Source organism: Symphalangus syndactylus, chromosome X (genome assembly GCF_028878055.3).
Source record: "Symphalangus syndactylus isolate Jambi chromosome X, NHGRI_mSymSyn1-v2.1_pri, whole genome shotgun sequence".
NCBI lineage: Eukaryota > Metazoa > Chordata > Mammalia > Primates > Hylobatidae > Symphalangus > Symphalangus syndactylus.
The window spans coordinates 136842044-136860570 of NC_072447.2; the positions used below are offsets into that span (position 1 = coordinate 136842044).

At 39.3% G+C, this 18527-nt stretch overlaps 1 protein-coding gene across 1 annotated transcript in view; it reads right to left on the reverse strand.

The window, feature by feature from the left end:
- Positions 1 to 18527, reverse strand: part of GPC3 (glypican 3) — a 468130-nt gene that overhangs the window by 346340 nt on the left and 103263 nt on the right.

An 18527-nucleotide genomic window follows, 5' to 3' on the forward strand; every position in this document is an offset into this window, starting at 1 on the left:
CGTACTTTAAATGTGATATTGTTTTCTTTTTTTTTAATTTAGCATGTCCAGCTGTTGCCCTATTTACAAGTTCTCTGCCTTCAATAAAATGCAATTACAGTTATCTGTGGGATGTTCTTTTATTTGTATCCCACACAAAAATAAAGATATTTTAATATTTGTGTTTTCTCCCTCTGTCATCAAAAATTCAAGCCTATCACTGCAACCATAGTTTCTAAAAGGGAATAACTAATTACATTGTGTGATTTTGGTACTGGGAAGCAACAAGAGTCCTTTTTTTTACATATAAGCAACAAAACAATTTAATTAAGGTTATACTATTGCAGGTGGTATTTTGCCAAATAAATTACTTTTGCAATTTTTATAAAATAGATGCAAACAAACTATTGTGATTTCATATTGGAAAGTCACAGGCAATCCTCTCCATAGGGTACCTACTTCATAATGAGCTACGTATGTTCTTATTAAATGAAACGGGAGGAAAATAATGACAAACATTTCACACAGGAAAATACACTGTTAGAAGGGGAAATCCATCTGGATTTTGGTTGCTGCAACAAAAATCTATACAAAGTTTGCTTACTTTAAAATGTATGGGTAGATGTAAATCAGTTGATTTTGTTGTCTCAGTAAAATAGAGTACTTTCTAATCTTTTCCTACATGTGGTAATTGGTCAGCAACGAAGCTGATAGTTAACAAAAACCTGAAGCCCACATCCAATTAATGCACCATTTTGGCATTAAATCTGAAGCACAATTAGGAGGGTCAGGCAATTCACTGTATTGTATACCAACAAGTTCAACCAAGCCACTTCATGTCGACCAAGAATGCTGGGCCTCACTGGTTTTAGTAGACAAAGCTACAGCGATGTCTGGAGGCATTTTCAAACAGCTTAAGTAGCTCTTTAAAGTAACTATTACTTGTCATGTAAATTTCTAGTTTTAAGCAGTAGCCAGCTACTGACATTACTAAGGTATACAGACAATTTAAATATGAAAAATTGAAATGAAAATAGACCACAATATCTGGTATTTCCAGATGCAATCATCTGAAGCTATTTTTCTGCCTTCCTCTATATGAGCAATAAGGAGAGAAAGAAAATGATACTTAAATTGAGGGAAACTAAAGAGAAATGACCTCATGTTCCATTAGCCAAAATCAATACCTTATATATGCAAATGCAAGTTTCAACAGGGTATCCATATGCAAATTGTAAATATGAAGCAGCATCCCTTTTAGTGCACAACTGAGCATTAGGTTGCTATTTATTTAGGGGATTTTCAGTAAATTGCGTGCTTTAATCTCTGTGTTATGGGAAATACCTCCTTCAGCAGTTACCTATGGCAGCTATTAATGCCTATAAGCAATGCAGTGACCCTGGCAGTACATAATTCCACAGTGAATATTTAATTTTGAAGGTGAAAAATGAGGTATACTCCCCTCTTAACACTTCTTTTTATGACTCTCTTAATTCTTTGAAATTTATTATTTTTGCTAAAAGCACCCAGAAGGTAATTGAAATAGATTTTCCAGATACATTTCTAGATTATCTTAACCTACAGTAACATGTTAACTCATTCATAATATTCTTAGCAAATACAGGAAATACAGCTTCCCTGCTTAAAAACTATCCCAACTAACCTGATATTTTATGCTTCTTTAAGAAAAAACTGAAGTCATTTTCAAAGAACTTCTGGCTTTTTTCTTTTTTTTTTTTTTTGGAGATCAAGCAATGGCCCCCAAACTTCTCTAGTCAATCATCAAGACTAGAAAAATGCATAGGTAAATAAGAGATGGAAGTGGCCCTATGGGACCAACCGTACTGAGAAAAGAACCAATTATTCTCTCTCAGGCTCCTGGCCCATCATTTAGTGCCTGAATAAGATCATTTACAGCCAAGTGCAGTGGCGCACACCTGTAATCCCAGCACTTTGGGAGGCTGAGGCAGGTGGGTCATTTGAGGCCAGGAGTTCGAGACCAGCCTGGCCAACATGGTAAAACCCTGTCTCTATTAAAAATACAAAAATTAGCTGGGCATGGTGGTGCACGCCTGTAATCCCAGCTACTTGGGAGGCTGAGGCAGGAGAATCACTTGAACCCAGGAGGCAAAGGTTGCAGTGAGCTGAGATCATGCCACTGCACTCCAGCCTGGGTGACAGAGCCAGACTCTGTCTCAAAAAAAAAAACAAACTGTTTATTCTAATATTCCCTTGTGTCTTGAAATGGCTGAGTGGCTCCTAGGAAGAAGTTTGTTACCATCACTATCAGGTCTAGCAATGACTCTTCACTAAACTAGACATTGAATTATTGGGTTACTAGTTCCAGAAAATAAATGGCTGAAGAAGAATTGATAACAATTTTCAGAGCAAAGAGAGTATTTCCTAAAATTGCAACTGGAGAAATGAGAAAGACACATGAACAAGTCATCCGCTAGCAGAATCCAATGCGGCCTATGGAATCACAAGCAGAGCAGTCTTTGGCATCTATTCATTCCACCTAGATATGCAGCTGCTGGAGGGCAGGCTTCTATCTCAAAAATCCTCTCTATCCCCATAATATTGACACAGAAAGGAGACAGGGAAATACTGGGTTGGAAAGGCCGGTTCCCTGGCAAAGGCCCCATCTTCAAGCCTGAAGACCCGTGGCCCTGAATGGGGACAGGCATTCCTGTTTTTGTGCCCAAAAAGTTGCCTTGTGGCCCACCATACCCCCCGTCTTGTACCCATATAAGTCCTGAACCCCAGGCTCCAGGAGCAGACAAGCAGACGAGGAGATGAACTGAGGAGACAAGCAGATGAATGGCAGAATGGTGCAGCAGAGAAAGAGAGAAGGGAAGGAACATCTAAACGCCAAGAGGAGTTCAGCTAGGGGCAGTGGGAGGGAAGTTTGGCCGCTGGACAGCCAAACTCCAGGGAAGATCATCTTCCCACTCCATCCCCTTTCCAGCTCCCCATCCATCCCACTGAGAGGCACCTCCACCACTCAATAAAACCCTGTATTCACCCTTCAAGCCCATGTGTGACCCAATGCTTCCAGGATGCTAGGCAAAAGCTTGGGATACAAAAAGCTGTCACACTGGCCCTCTGTCTTTGCGAAAACACAGAAGGTCCACTGAGCTGGTTAACACTTAAACCATCTGTGGATGGCAAGGTTAAAAGAACACTGTAACACTGAGGCTGCAGGCACCCACCCCTGGACACTACTATGGGGCCAGAGCCCAAAGCACTCACCCCAGCTCCTGCTCCTGCCTGTCTGCATGCTCCCCCTCCTGTCAGGGGTTTGAGCAGTGGTGAGCCAAACCACTGTCACAGGTCCCGTGAGGGGAATCAGGGAACTCTTCCGTTTCATCAGCAGAGCTCAAATAATACTTGTGGAATCAATGCAGAAAATGGTAGACCATAGGCTGCATTCACTTGTTCATTCAGTTAAAATGAAATAAGTCGTTACTATGGGCAAGGCACTGGAACAAAAGCTGCAGGACAGAGGATATCTCCCCTCAAGGAGCTCACAGTCTACTTGGGGAGATAAGGCATGTTTGCAATTAGCTGCTAAAATACAAGATAACAACAACAAATACAAGATAATACTAAATAATAGGCTCCTTTAAAGGGGTACAGGTAAAGTCTAGAGCAATGGAGGATGACTTCCAGCCAGAAGAAAAGGATAAGACCTCATGATAATGTGCCATTTGAAAAGGGCATCCTCCCCTGGGCCCTTTCCAGAGTCCCTCAAGTCAACCCTCACTTTCTACTCAATGGGCGGGCCTCCTCCCTCCCTTTCTCTGCTGACAACACTTATTCTTTGACTCTGCTTTCTCTTGGGCCACTGCCAAGTAGAACACAGCTATATAGTTTCCCCTCCTCCCCATCTGTATCTACTTAAGCCCAGAAACCCTTTTGAGGTTTTGTAAGGGGTTTTAGAGCTAATAACTAAAAGGGAACAGACAAGGTTTAATAACACACAGAGAGAAGTGGTAAGAAACTGAAAAAGTCTCTAGAAACAGCTCTCACAGATTTTCAGTGGAATGGAGATGAAATTAGGCCTGATTTTCCTAGTTTCTTTCCCTGAGCTCAAGTCTTCCTCCAGTATTCAGCAGTACCTACTTTTCTTTCTTTCCTTGTTCCCATCCTTTTCTTTCATGCACTTAAAACTTGTAGAGGAAAAGTTACCACAGCAAACTGGGTGTCTCTAGAGGTAAACATGACAGCACTCTACACTTCAGAAAATATAGGCTACATTTAATATCTTCTTATGTTGCCCACAAAAAGAGTCATCTTAGATCAGATACATGGTGCCTAGGAAGAACACAGGGGTTTTGGACATAGTACTTGCAAAATCAACCCTAGTAAGTAATAGCAAATATCACAAGTACAGCTTCACCGAAAGTGCACCCAGAATCTAGTGCTAACAGATACTTTCCTGTATCTTTCTTTAGCATCTACATTAAGTCACACACCTGTTGGGGTTCAGTGAGCACAAGCAACTATAAGCATGATAAGGAAGGACTATTGACACAAACCATGGCAACACAAACACATTTCAAGCTTGAGTGGCATAGCCTGCTTTAACAATGAGCACAGAATAGTAACATGAAATTTCCAAGGATGGGAAAGGAGGGTAACTTTTTTTATTTTGCTTCTAAGAGTACTGGGTGGCCGGGTGTGGTGGCTTACGCCTGTAATCCCAGCACTTTGGGAGGCCAAGGCCGGCACATCACGAGGTCAGGAGATCGAGACAGAGACCGTCCTGGCTAACACGGTGAAACCCCATCTCTACTAAAAATACAAAAAAAATTAGCTGGGTGTGGTGGCGGGGGCCTGTAGTCCCAGCTACTTGGGAGGCTGAGGCAGGAGAATGGCATGAACCCAGGAGGCAGAGCTTGCAGTGAGCCGAGATCACGCTTCTGCACTCCAGCCTGGGTGACAGAGCGAGAGTCCGTCTCAAAAAATAAAAATAAAAAAAATAAAAGAGTACTGGGCAACTACAGAAATCACCACTTTATGTTTCATATGGCTTCAATGAATTCTCACACACAAGAATTCAACTCTGATTTTTTAGTGATGATGTACCAACCATCACTCTAACAGCGATAAGATAGGGGGTGGAGCAAATCTTTTGTTGCTGTTGTTAATCAAGACATATTTGGAAGGATAATTGAGCTTATTTGCTGCAAAGGGAATGAATGGTCAAAAAATTGATGATTTAAATTATCACTTTTCTTATTCCAAATATTCAATGCTCTCATTAGTCTCCTAAAGTTCCTCACTATGTGTCTTTATTCTCAATCTGACAAATACCAAATCATGTACTTCCTCTGCTCCCATTCCCAATTTCATGACTTTTTTCTTTAGTAAGTGCCAAGTGTTACTGGAGAAAGTAATGTAATTTTACCATTTTGATAGTATAAACTTACAGTATAGCTTAACTTTAGCTGAGCCCTGGTTATTGTTTAACAAGCCTTTTTATTTATACTTTGCTGACTACTTCTCATTTCCCAGGGCAGCCAATCTAAACCTTTCCCACTTTCCATTTGTCCCACATTTCCCAAGTCCTAAACCCAATCCTGTCCTTTTCACTCTTAGCAAATGATATTTCTCTGATAAAATGAGGATCTTAAACATGATTTCCTATGATGTCCTGCCTCTTTCTCTTCACTTGATCTCTCCTTCCTTCCTGTCTCAAATTACCACACTCTTCTCCACTCTACCCCCAAATATATTAAAAGAGGAATCAACATTCTCTTCCTCAACTCCAATCAATGTGATTTTTGTACCCATCGCTCTAATGAAATTCGGTACTCAAATGTCACCAATGACTTTAGGGTTGCTAAATGTGATGGTCACGTCTAACCTCCATCCTTTTCCACCCCTATGGAGTATTTTACACTGCTTCTTCTTCAATCTCTCTGCCTTCCACACGAACATACCCTCAAGGCTTTCATTCTCATGCTCTATTTCTTTGCTGGATCTTTTTTCTAAAATATCTTCTTTGGCAAATTTTCCTACTTTCATGATTTCCATTATGATGTGTTATGTGGATAATTCCTGGATTTCTCTATAAGTCTCAATCTCTCTCCAGAGCTGTAGGCCTGTATTTCTGACTCCCTCTTGGACAGCTCCCCATAAGCAGGTCGCTTGTATTACAAACTCAACATGACCAAAATCCAATTCATTTTGCCTCTTGTAGTGATCATTCCACAATCCTTATTGCTTCAACCAACTTTCTTATTTCTACTCCTGACATCACTCTGTTCCTTCCCAGTTACTAACAGCTCTGAAAGTCAAAAATATTTCCTTCCTTCCTCTTGCTCATCCCCATCCATATAGTCACAAATTCTATCAGTTCTCTTTTCCTCAATGTTTCTTACGTCGACCTCCAGCTTTTCCCTATCTCCACTGCTACAGCCCTAGTTAAGATCTTCATGCCTTACCTTCTATGTGAGAGACATCATGCTCAGTGCTTTACATAATGTATCTCACAGAGCAGGTACACAATAAATATTTGTTCATTATACTATCCTTTTCCTACAAATGATGCTAGACAGATATTATCAAACATCACCACAAACTGGTACCTCCAAAAGAATTTCCCTTTAAAAATGTAAAAGCCATTATTTAAAAATACCAGGCAAGAGATGATACACTTTAAACCACATACAAAGTAGGATGGAAGAAGTGATTAAGTGATATATAGTGGAAGTTCATCATCCTCAAGTAGTGCAACTGTACAGTACATGATAAGTAGAATCCTACCGCCTCACATTCAGAAAGAAAACTATATGATAGTGAAAATGGTGCCAACACATTTAGTTCCTTCCGAAGGGATCCACAAGGATGAAAAGTAAGACATAAGACATAAGGATAGCTATTAAACTGGCTTCCAGCTTGCTTAATGCCCAAGAAACTTAAAGATGATAGCAGGTAACCACGGCCACCCTCCCCGCCTTTTTAAGAGATAGGATCTCCCTCTGTCACTCAAGCTGGAGTGGAGAGGAACAATCATAGCTCACTGCAGCCTTGAACTCCTGGGCTCAAGCGATCCTCCCACCTCAGCCTCCCAAGTAGCTAGGACTATAGGCATGCACCACCACATCCAGAACCAGTTACCTTTTATGTTAAATGTCTTTGGGCATATCATAACAACATTTTTCCTCAAAGGCTTTTAAGGAACATGACAGGAAGAAAAAGTTCAATTTTTATTTCAAGTACCCATAAACCCCATGTATTTTTTTTTTCTCTGAGGTTCGGGCTTTCTACCTTGGTATATAAATGTCAAGGGGATGTTAAAAGATGAAAATAAAACTTCTTGTAGAAGAAAGCTGGTTATATGCTTACCTGCCTGACTAGCCCTGTAAGCATCTTGATGTCACTAAAACATTTAATATTATTTAAAGACACATTCCTGTTTTTGTAAGTGTAACTTACGGTCCTGTGGAGCTCAAACTATTCATGCAACAAACAGTGCTGGAGCTTGGGTAAGGGAGAAAGCAACTCAATAAAGTGATTTTTCCTTCCACCCAACCATCTTTTTCTCACCCCTGTATTGCTCTGGGCCTTTGGTGGAACCTTGAGAGGGATGGCAATGGAGGGAAAACAGAGATGAGAGGAAAGCAGGAAGGAAGGAACATACAGATATTTTTTCTAAGTTTTCACAATTACTTAGACTGAACATTTGTCTACTGGCTTCAAAGTCTGCCTCTTTTTTTCCCTTTAGTTGTATTTTTCTATATGGGCTGAAGAAGCTCCTGATGCCACTGATTCCTGCAGTCTCAGGCAGGACCAGCACCAATGCTAGAAGAAACATGCCTGACCTAAATGACCTGGGGTTAGGACATTTATTACTATGCTGTCTCATTTTGTGTCCCCAAACCACGGATGTTAAAACCATCTCTTCTGAATGATGGCTGCTTCCCTCACTTAGTGGCAAGTGCCAAGATGGCTAACATGTTTAAAAGGCACCTATGAAGAAAGCTTAAAAGTCTTTCCTTTCCCTTATATTTCCTGGTACAGACCGTTTTCCTGAAATAGGGGCTGTGCAGTGCCTAATAAAAGGCCGAATTTACTAAGAAGTTTTTATACCCTCATAAAGTAGCCCTAGTGAAAGTCATCTAACTGGCAGGAACTGTACAGGTAACAGACGGCTAAGACCTCTACCACACAGTCTTCTAAACTCTGGTTAATGGGCTCTAGAAGGCTGCCATCCCAGAATTTTACTACAAAAGTTAAATGCAAGGCAAATGAATTAAAAAATGGTGCCAGGCATAAACATTATCCTTCGGCATTCTTTTGCCAATGAACGATTATCACAGGCAACTCTGCAGGCTTCCAGGCAGGCCAGCCAATGAAAAATGCAGAGAGTACTATGCCAGTCCCAATATATATATTCCACATCCCCCAAGCCCCAAGAATGTTGCTGAGATGTAAATAATCCACAAATTATTAAAATAAACAAAGTGGTGTCTAGGAGTTTAAGCAAGGTACTTTTCCTCCTGGGTTACAACATACTATTCTAGGCCCCATGGGTGATGAGACAGAACAAAGCTTGAGAAAGTTAGCTGTTATCTTCTTGGGGGTGGAAATACTCCTATCTATATAAGGGCATATTACAGACCTCAGACACTCCAGGTTAAACAGAGGAAGTTTGAAAAGGGATGCAATCAGTTTGTCGAATAAGAATGGATATTGGCAGGGTGAACTGAATTTACTCACCAAATCCTAATACAGTAAAGATAAAGACTTCTTAAAACTAAACAAAGATAAGCTTAAAACAGATTAAAATGGGTAGTGGTATGGGAAACAGCTGGCTTAAATATATGGAACTCTATATTACTCAAAACAAGAGGTGCTAATAGTTGAAAATACATAGTTTCACCAAAACAGGGTTCAATATGATGATAAGATTTAAATCTACGATGGCTTATTGAATGAGAACAATTTCAAACCATACCCTGCTCTTCAGGAGTAGATTACTGGAAATCACAGAAACAATACAGTTCTAATTATGGTACCCACGAAGAGCTCCCAAGAGCTCCCAAGGTTTATCTGGGATCCAATTTGCACCAAAAAAAATCGCCAAATCCTATCTTCCTTCTTGTAAGTCTAAGTCAGTTAAGGAACAAGACTATTCTCACCTGCTTTAACTTTACAATTCTCCCATTCCGTGTTCTTTAGCCATCTGGTCTCCCAAACATTTTGCAGTTCCATTTTGGAAATGCATAAACCATCTCATTTCTTTATCTCAGAAAAAGTATTTTTCTCATTTTGTGTGAACTTTTCTGTTTGGTTTGACCAATAATTTCTTTAGCATTAACTGTGATGTTATCTTGGTTTTACTTCACCTCCTTTATTTCATGTAATCTTTAAAGATTTGTCTATGTCACTGAACCCCAATCCTTCCATTTTATGCACATATATATATTTTTGCTATAGTTTCCTGTACACAACCAACCTACCTTTCCTTTTTAAGTCCTTTGACCATGATGATCCCTTACATATTTATTGAGGACAAGCTAAGAAGAAACAGCTGTAAGCCACAGAATAAAATATTTCAGTTACACGTGTCAGTAGCACTTAGGATGATGCTATGTCAGTAATAGGTTGGACGACAGACGATGTTTTTACTCTCTCCCCAGCATGCAGCAGGTTGCAGGAAATTGGGCCAGCCTCTCAGCAGCTCAAGTCAGACCTTTATGTATGACTTCATTATTTAGTTTGAAAGTGAATTTCTAAAAAACAGACTCACCCATAGTCAAATGTAAATATAAACAGGCTTTCCAACTCACATATAAATGAGTTATTCATCATCTTCCATTTGCAATTGCCTATACTTCTGGTTCTCTGCCATTAATTCAAAGCATCACAAAATTCACCTTAGAATATTGATTTAGAAGGTAAAGTTTTAGGGTCTTGCTTTTAAAAGAACATGACAGATGAAGGTGGTGGCCAAGACAGAACAAGAGAAAACAAGATAATGTGTCAAGGACAGATTCTGGGCTATCACTGACTAGTGGAGTGTCTCATATGAAGGGCTCATACATGAGATCATTTGATCAATGACTTCTACTTCCAAACATCTAGAAATGCACACTACATCATTTAACTAGAGAGTAGTGAGTTTGAAATCACAAAGCTGGTTAGCTTGATCCAACAAGATCTGAATCACTCTGGCAAAATTTTCTAATCTTAGTGTCTCATTTCCAACTGGCATCACTGGGTGGCCCACATGATATACACAGAGACAAAAGAGGAGGCTGTTTAAATTGGACACCCTGAAGGGTTATTTTACAATGCCACATGTTGTACAAATTAATTTGAGATTTTGTTCCTTGGGTGTTGCTTTAAATTGGACACATTTTTAAATTTATTCATATTTATTTAGTTCTAGGCAGACAGCCCTAGAACACAGCTGGCAAATGGAAATGAGAGTATTGTATCCTCCGCCTGCCTTTTCAACTTTCTCTTCCACTATACTATTTCCTTTAAGGAATCTTTTTATTCCAGCTCAAATAGTTTTTTGGCATTCACCAAGCTCATTTTTCCTGTCTTTAAGATTTTGCTTAGGCTTTTATATCTACTTACAATGGATATCCCAGTCTCTCATATTCTTTTATCAATAGCCTCCCCACCATCCAAGCTCAGCTCAAAAAGGGATAGTATGTTCATGGTCTCTTTGTCACTCAGCCTATACACTCCCTTGTGAGTAGAAATTGGATCTTATATATTAGCCCCACAGTACCTAACATAGTGCATGGTACTTTGTAGATGCTCAATAAATACCTGTGGATTGACGGAACCCATCAATCATCTGTTTCAAGATGCCTACCATAACATGAACATTCTTGAGAATCTAACTTCAGCAGATGCACTCATTCAAAATGTAGTCCCTGCTGTCTGAAAACAGTTAAGCAATAAGAACTTACACTATTCTCACTATCTGATTTCAGTATAAGTGCCTTGATTAAAAAAATGGTCATTTCCTGAAACACTGAAAAACTGATTCATTTAGAAATATTATTAGACTATTTAGATCTTTATTACTAAAGCCATTGAGAATTACCATCTACCCCAAAGGTTGTTCAATCAACACAAAACAATTGAAGTGAGGAACTTTAACACCACATTTTAGGCAATTACTGTAACATGATCATAATTCTTAGGCAACTTTAATTTTTGTCAAACACAACAAAATTCATATTACATAGACTCCTATTTCATTAAGATAATATGATTTGAAATAACAATGGCATTGGCCTAAAACAGAATACGGACGCTATTAACACTTGAAGGGCTTTCTTTTTCCCAAAGGCATATCAGGATACAATAAGAAGGCTTCCAGCAATGCACTCCTAACCCCAGAAGTAATGGTACCTATTAAACACTTAGGAGGGCTCCCAGGGTAAGGTGATACTACAGAAAACACAGCCTCAAATAAGATAAAGTGTTATCTTGGTTTTCAGAATCTGAATGTTTTAATTCCAATTTATGTCCTATCTACCTGGGAATCAAGAGCAAAACAATGTTATCACATTTATTCTCTAAGGCAAAGAGCAAGAGGCCTTTAGCAGAGTCCAGACAGGACTCCCTGGTGACCTGGAAGTTGTGAACGGGCTATCCTCAGACAAAAAAGGCCAAGATGCCCAGTTATTCTAAGAATTAACTAAGTGCTATGTGAAAGAAATGAAAACTACTAATGTGGTTAGTCCTTTTGACAGTATTGTTTTGTTTTTGTTTGGGGACATGGAGTAGATGTTTGTTTTACTTCCCACACTTGGTTTGAATATGTTTCATTGGAGGAAATCACCCTTAATTGTTATATCCCATCTCATTCTGGAGTCTTGACATTAAAATTATATTTTTACCTTCATCTTCTTCCAAAAAATGAGAGTCAACAAAAGTTTCAGTCCATTGCGTAGACATTAAGGGTTACTTATGATGGTTTGGGAGCAATTTAATCCTGACAGAACTAATCTTTTCAATGTCTTGATGCTGAACTGGAAAGACTATTACTTAATAAGGAATAATACTGTAAACCAGATTTGGTGACCAAAAAGCTACAACAAAATCACTTTAGGCTATTATTTCTCAGTTAAACATAACCTCTATAGTGGATATTTTAGATGTGAGTCAGAAAACATATTGAAGATATAAAAGAATGCCTTTGGGAAGTGAGTCCTCACTATATATCAAATTCCACACATTAGAGTTTGTAATAATAATAATAGAAGTAAATTTATTTTAAGGCCTTGGTTGCATTAAGTTTTCCCTCACAGTTAAATCATTATAGATCTGTCACCAAGTTTTACTACAAGAGTGGTAAAGTGGAAAGAATACAGAACTGGCTCAGAAAACCAAAGGATAAGTAATATCATCATGTGACCTTAGACAAGTCTTGAATCTCTCTAGACCTGAACCCTTGCATCTATAAAACAAGGATAATGCCAACCATTCTCTACTCACACCCTGCTATTGGGACTAAACAGAAACACTTCTCAAAGTGCAATTTGGAAATGCATCAAAGAATGTTGACATCTTTATATGTGTTTCTTTGGCCTAGTAGTGCTGAAATTCTAAGAATTTATTCTAATAAAAGAATCAGAAGTGCACCCAAATATTTATGCACCAGAATGTTAATTATAGCATGAGCTCTAATTGCAAAAGTCAGAAACAAACTAAGATGATTAACTCAAAATAAATTACTCTATATTCATACAACGAAAGCTATACAGCCATAAAAAAATAGGTTTTATAAAAAAATTTATTGAACTAGAATGTTCACAATAAATAGTGTTGACAGTAAATAGTGGGAAAAGCGAGTTTCAAAGCAGTACGTATTACATAATGCAAACTATAATACATACACACACACACACACACACACACAGAAAAAAAGACTGGAGAGAAATACACCAACATATTAACCATTAAACCATGGTTATCTTTGGGGAGAATTATGAGTGACTTTTATGGTTTTTTTTACTATTCTGCATTTTCAAATTTTCTTTTAAAGCATATATTGAATTTAAAATAAAAAAAAGAATTTTAACTAACTTTTTTTCTCTAACTCTATTTTGAAAATTATATGAGATATTTGGAAATGTATATTTGTAAACGCTGAGATAATATTACGAGAGTTAAGATCATACTATCTTTGAGGCCAGGCGTGGTGGCTCACGCCTGAAATCCCAGCACTTTGGGAGGCTGAGGCGGGTGGATCACCTGAGGTCAGGAGCTCAAGACCAGCCTGGCCAACATGGTGAAACTCCGTCTCTACAAAAATACAAAAATTAGCCAGGTGTGGTGGCAGATGCCTGTAATCCCAGCTACTCGGGAGGCTGAGGCAGGAGAATCGCTTGAACCTGGGAAGCAGAGGTTGCAGTGAGCTGAGATCATGCCATTGCACTCCAGCCTGGGCGACAAGAGTGACACTCCTCTGTCTCAAAAAAAAAAAAAAAAAAAAAAATCATATTATCTTTGTTAGAGAGGTCCAAATCCTCACTGTCACTAGACAAAAATTAAATAATCCAAGTGTGGAGAAAAGACCAAAACATGTGTTTCTGAAAAGAACTGTGCTGAATTAGTTCGATTCTTTTGGCCTTAATTGACTTTTCCACACCCAAAATGTGCTTCTGCTGTTTTCGTCTTTTTTGTTTTTTTACATACACTTCAATAACTGATAGTAGGGGTCAGAGCCTGCTGCAAACTTCTTAGCAATTTCAGCTGCACCACATCTTGGTTTTAAAAGATGAGAAAGGATGTGCCACTATTCTGCCCAGTTAGATACACAGCTAAGCCGGGCGCGGTGGCTCACGCTTGTAATTCCAGCACTTTGGGAGGCCGAGGCGGGCGGATCACGAGGTCAGGAGATCGAGACCACGGTGAAACCCCGTCTCTACTAAAAATACAAAAAAATCAGCTGGCGTGGTGGCGGGCGCCTGTAGTCCCAGCTACTCGGAGAGGCTGAGGCAGGAGAATGGCGTGAACCCGGGAGGCGGAGCTTGCAGTGAGCCGAGATTGCGCCACTGCACTCCAGCCTGGGCGACAGAGCGAGACTCCTTCTCAAAAAAAAAAAAAAAAAAAAAAAAAAAAGATACACAGCTAAAATGTCCAGTTGTCTTGGGAGTCAAATAAGGGCTAAAAGAAAAGCCAGGAAGACATGGTCAAGTCAAAAAGCATCTGTTTAGCAAGTATAATAAATGAGGACGCAGCACATGTATCTATCTCTCTCATCCTTGGCAAGGCTTCCAGTTCATCAAACAAGCTTGGAATTTATAAACTGCTAAAGAAGAGAGTAACGCTGGAAAACTGTACGAGTCGAATGTCTGCTTGGAAAAATACAGGAACATGGTGGCATATAAGACAAATACAGGGAATCGAGATATAAAACAGAATTTTAAAATGTGTTTGCTGGATTACTGTGGCTTTGTTGGACTACATCAGCCTCAGAGAGAAAGTGTCATAGTATATCCAGGGAGAGATTTTTAAAACTGAGGAAACCAGGGTATATCAGTAAATTATTCACACAGGGTTAAGTCCCTTGCCTCCGCACCACCTCCATAACCTGGGAGATAACAAAATTTACCCAAATTTCCATCCTAAACTTTAAAGGTTTCATTCTATGTATAGAGTCCAGGTTTCCACAGAGCGCAGTTAGGGTGCTTGATGTTACCTAACACACTCCAAGTGCAAAACTCAAACAACTCAGTGACTAACTCTATAACATCTAAATGCAAATTCTAAAATTAGTGATATTGAGAGGTGTGTCTGTCAAATGCTCAACTAAGAAAGTTGGTGAATGGAAATGATAGGGACAATCCAATCAATATATACCAAAAAAACAAGAATGCAATACTTGGCTGGGTGTGGTGGCTCACACCTGTAATCCCAGCACTTAAGAAGGCTGAGGCAGGCAGATCACTTGAGGTCAGGAGTTCAAACCCAGCCTTGGCCAACATGGTGAAACCCCGTCTCTACTAAAAATACAAAAATTAGCCAGGCATGGTGGTGGGTGCCTATAATCCCAGCTACCCAGGAGGCTGAGGCAGAAGAATCATTTGAACCCAGGAGGTGGAGGCTGCAGTGAGCTGAGATGGTGCCACTGCACTACAGCCTGGGCAACAGAGTGAGACTCCATCTCAAAAAAAAAAAAGATGAAATTCTTATTAAAACCCTTATTAGTTTTTGAATCAGCTATTGCTACCTTGCTTCATTGAAAGGCTTTTTCTTTTTACATAGTTTAAACTGTTTAAAAGACATCATCAACCATTTCCTTTTAAGAGGATTTTTCTATACAACCCCCTAAAACTGAATATAATGGGAAGGCAGAAAACAGAAGTCCACTAGGAGACAGCACTGTAAAAGGAAGACAAAAATCCAATGATTCTTGTATCCCAATGTTTATGGCCACCTATCTGAGAGAGAAAAAATAAACACAACTTTTATGAGCACAGTAGCTGACTTTGAGGTAAATGGTAATCCAACCCTCATGTGATAAAAAATCAGGTCAAGTCCTCGTGGAGAAATTAGATATCCTGAAGGAAGCCAGCAGTGAATGATCTCTTATACTTAACAGATGCCATTAAATAATTTTTCACTCACTCAACCTCAACAACATTCACTTGAACTTTCATCATCCTATTAATATGAGTTGAAAGCGAAATACTGATGTTGCTATATGACCGCAGCTACTTCCTCAGAAATGTGAACCTACCCTGGCAAGTTACCAAACACAATGGGCCACATATTCTCTCCTACCGTTTCATAGTGAAGATCAAAGATCTAGAGGCAGTATCTTACTGTTTTCAGCTACATACACTGAAGAGATTACAACCACCACCTTGCCTATTTGAATACTGATTTTTAAAAAGACCATTCCACATTGATGTTTGTCTTGCCCACCTATTTAGCTTTGCTCATTCAATCTTCTATTTGATAACAAGGAAAAATCATATAATGTGATCCACCACGGTAAAAGAATGGTTGTTTCTCCAGGAAACTGTGAATGAGATTTATCCAAAGATCAGGAAAAAAGTCAGAAAGACAATAAAAATAACACAAATTGTAACAACAGGAATGTGTTTCAGCTTTTAAAATCACTGACCATAATGCTGAAATGAAGTTATTTAAAATAAGATGAGGCAGTAGTCTTCAAAACATCATCCTAAACTACAAAGCCTATTCTAAGATTTACCAAATAATAATAATAATATCAGCTTTCCAGCTCTGTATATCTTTACTTGGTGTATATTGCTATCTTCTAAACATAGCCAGTTGTTTAGAAAAACCCAGCAAAGTTACTTGTTTACAGCAAGTAACATGCTTTTTAAAGTAATTAACCAATTTGCAATCATTCGAGAACCTCTCTGCCCTGAGATATTTCCAGAAAGCCAAGTTTGTTAATCATTTGGTCATGCTGCAATTCAATATCAGCAGCGGAATGAAGACTTAAACCCCTCCAAATTCTAAAATACCTTCCTGAATCCCTCATGGTATTGCAAAGGGCGTTTCCTGCTCTCACTGCGTACCCACAATCCCCATCAGTATTATGTGCACATGCACCATTTGTCGCTGACACTCATCTAGAGACACAGACAGACATGCTCCACTGGAAGACCGATTTCCAGAGAGGAGAGATACTTTAAATGAGAAAAACAATCTACCCTGCGTGCTCTAATTGACTGAGTACTGTACACAATCTGAAGGAGTGTAGGGGGAGGCAGCAAATGGATTTCAATTTACAAAGTAAAAATTAATACATGTGGCGTTTTATGTTCAAATTTAAATCATTTTCATTAAATTTAATTTACCTAATTGTTAATGAATTAGCAAATGCATTTACCAACCAAATCACCTACTAATTGGATACTAATGAAAACTACTTAGCAGTTTGTTTTCATGTTGATCATCATGTAGGTTTCATCTGGGTGAACTACACCCCACAATTTTGGTTGGTGAAACCATGTTTTTAATTTGTCACTCTGTTACCTGAATTCTTAAAGGGTGAAGTGAAGAACTAAGTCCTTTTTTTCCCTCCCTCTAGGGTCAGGGACAATATGCTGCAAACTCTAAAGCAGCACAAAACATTTTTGTTAAAGAGCAAGGAGATCACCCAGCTCCAACAAACCAGAACTGCACAAACTTCACATGCCACTGTTTACTGACATACTAGTAAAAAACTCTTCCCCAAGTTGCTAGCTGAGGCTTCTAAAGATCTGCTGGTTTTCAATATAAAGGATGAAACAGGCTAGAAAATCTGGAGATGCTTTAGAAAGGTCTTCACAGAGGGCCAGAAGGGCCCTTCCCGCCGTGCCTCCTGCTCCCACCCTTATCCCTCCTTTTCCGTTGCTTCAAGGAAGAGGGATGTAGCCAGAGGCAGGACTTCTTCCTGTGGAATGTATGACTAATTATGTGTGAGTCCTTAAAGCACTCTGGGCTCCTTTAGTCTGAGGACCAAGGCTTCAAATGAGGGTCTTCCCCTCCCCCACAATGATTCCAGCGATAACAATCTTGCAATCCATTCTCTTTCCTCTATAAACACAACCTAGTGACCTGCTTCCTTTTGTAACCGGTGCCAGACCCTGAGTCGATTTTCATCTGCCACCTTTCCTAATCTCTAGCTTGACCTGAGTAGAAACTCTTTAAATCTGAACACTGACTAAAATTGTTTCTAGGTGCTGCTGAGCAAACGGCCCTTAGGTCCTGCTTGAATTTGCCTATTTTTGCTCCTGAAAGACACTGGACCATGGATATGCTCTTTAGAAATAACTGTTTAGATGTATCCTCGTTCTTTCCCCCTAGAATGAAAAACACACAATTTTGGCTTGATTTCTATTTAAATGGCCACCAGATATTTTCTACAGTTTTTTTGTGTGTGTGGCTTAACTTTAAGTTGAATTAACAAGGAATTGTCCTTGTGGTACCAGTCACAGAGAGTTTACTGGAAACTTGAAGCATGCCCTTGCAACTGTGCCCCAAATCAAGAAAAAAGTTACTCACCAACTCTATGCCTACAGGGAATGTAAAATCTGGCTCTGCCATTAACTTGTCCTGTGACTTTGAACAATTTCTGCAAAGAGGAAGGGAACGATGCAGAGAACAGGGTTCAAAATGGAAAGATATCCCGGTCAGAGGCAGGAGGCACGGTGGTGGAAGATCTCTCCAATCCCTTGAGAATCTTATTTCCAATCTGACTCTCGGTAGGTCAGAGAATTCCAAATAAATTGGCCCACAGCTGCTCCCACTTTCCCTTCCCCAGATGGCCTAAGATCATATCCATCTTGTGCTCAAATAGGCCCTGCAGCCCCAGCAAAATACTTCAAACTGAGCATCGTTTACTTAAAGATAGATTCTGAACTTTGCCCCAAATGCCTTCACAGTCCTCCACTCTAAATTTAGAAATATATTTGTGTGTGTGTGTGTGTGAGTGTGTGTGTGAATGCTTATATGTGTATATAGAGCTTTTCCCTAACCACCTTTTTAACAAATTAAAAAACCTGCAAAAGATTAAAAATACCTTTATTCTTACTATGCCT